Source organism: Theobroma umbraticum, unplaced genomic scaffold (genome assembly GCF_002168275.2).
Source record: "Theobroma umbraticum cultivar Fairchild unplaced genomic scaffold, ASM216827v3 scaffold_30.0, whole genome shotgun sequence".
Taxonomy (NCBI): Eukaryota; Viridiplantae; Streptophyta; class Magnoliopsida; order Malvales; family Malvaceae; genus Theobroma; species Theobroma umbraticum.
The window spans coordinates 11,074,779-11,076,613 of NW_018397254.1; positions in this window are offsets into that span (position 1 = coordinate 11,074,779).

Here is a 1,835-nt window from a genome sequence, read left to right on the forward strand (position 1 = left end):
AATAATCTAATTTGATTTTTATCTCTAAATTAATATAATTATTAGAGATAAATTGGATGACCAATAATTAAATTTTGATTGATCAAAAATATAAATATTATCTCTAAATTATTTTAATTTATTTATAGATAAACTGGGTGACCAATAACTAATTTTTGATTAGTTAAAAATATAAATATTATTTTTAAATTATTTTGATTTATTTAGAGATAAATTGGATGACCAATAACTAAATTTTTTATTAGTCCAATTTAAATATTATCTCTAAATTATCTTAAGAGATGAATATATACCAATAGGTGAACTGATTCAACTATATGTCTTTACCATAATCTAACCAATAAATTAATTATTTTATAATCAATTACATGATTAAAATATTATTAAATTCACATTATGGCACGTAATTGACTGACAATTTTTCTCCTTCTACACAGCAATTGATTCATTATCATTCTCTTTTGGCCTTGGAATAATCCGTACGTAAGCAACATTCAATGGTGAAAGTAAGAAGTGCATTTTCTTCTTCCATTTCGAATATTATCACCGCCAAATTAATCCAATTTCACAAAACCAGAAGCCAATTCCCATATTGTTCCATTTGTAGCAATCATTATTAACGTGAAAATAAAACTTTAAGATTGTTATAATACAAGATTGCAAAGACAAAGAATCAAAAGAATGGCTCCAAGGCATATATCAATGCTATTGTCCTTAAGATTTTATTCACCCCCACTGATAGTGTGAAAAAAAATTACAAATGATAAACTCTAAGAATACAATGAAAACTAGTAATTGGTTGCGTTTGGCACTAACGAAACCAACTAAGTATTTCACCAATGTATGACAAAATTATCAAATATTTATAAAACTTTTTTTATAGTAAAATAGTATAGTAAAATTTTGGAGAAATATTGGAGAATAAGGAGAGATTCTATGGATTTTGTTTTTCTGTCTCTTTTGAACGAGAGGAATCCCTATTTAAAGATAATTAAATATATATTTCTTACATATATAATTGTCTATTTCCCACAAATAAATCTGTTGGCACAATTAAAAGTTAATTAAAAACCATTTAATTTTAAATTTTAATTAAAATTAAAATAATTTATTATTTAATCAAGTGTGAAGTGTTTTTATTAAATAATAATATATATTAATTATATATTATTAGTTTAATTTAATTAAAAGATCAAACAAGGCTTAAAAAACCCAATCATGTTCGAATTTGCATTTAAAGTCACTCTAAAAATACAACTCTTTTAAATTATTATTTATTATAATGGAGTTACAGAAGCAATGACGACATATATTTGGTACATAAATAATTGTATTCGTTTCTAGAAATGGCTCAGCCATGCTAAACTTTTTGAAACTGTGCTGGCTTCAAGTGGTCAACAATGTGCTGTTTTGCGTATGGCAAACGCATAGTTGAGTAAATGAAAACTCATTTGTCTGCCTTGACGTCTAACCAACTTATATCCACGTGTACAAAAACAGACAGTTACCCAATCTTCAAGCTAAAGAAAGGTTGGTTCCACCTATTAGCCTTTCAATTCTCCACATCTACACATTTGTTTTATTATTATTTGTAATACAATTTAAGTTCCTACGTTAAAAGGTAGAATTTTCAATTATATTTTTGTGTAATCTCAAATTTAAACCTCATAAAATTATATATTTTCAAAAGAAATAAAGTAAAATATTACTCTGCACATATATATATAATTTTAATTTTTGTATTATAACCTTTTTCGTTAAATTCTTACATTGGGAATACCTTAAACAATTCATGCTTTCTATTTTATGAAAATTGTTTACGCAAATTTCAACAC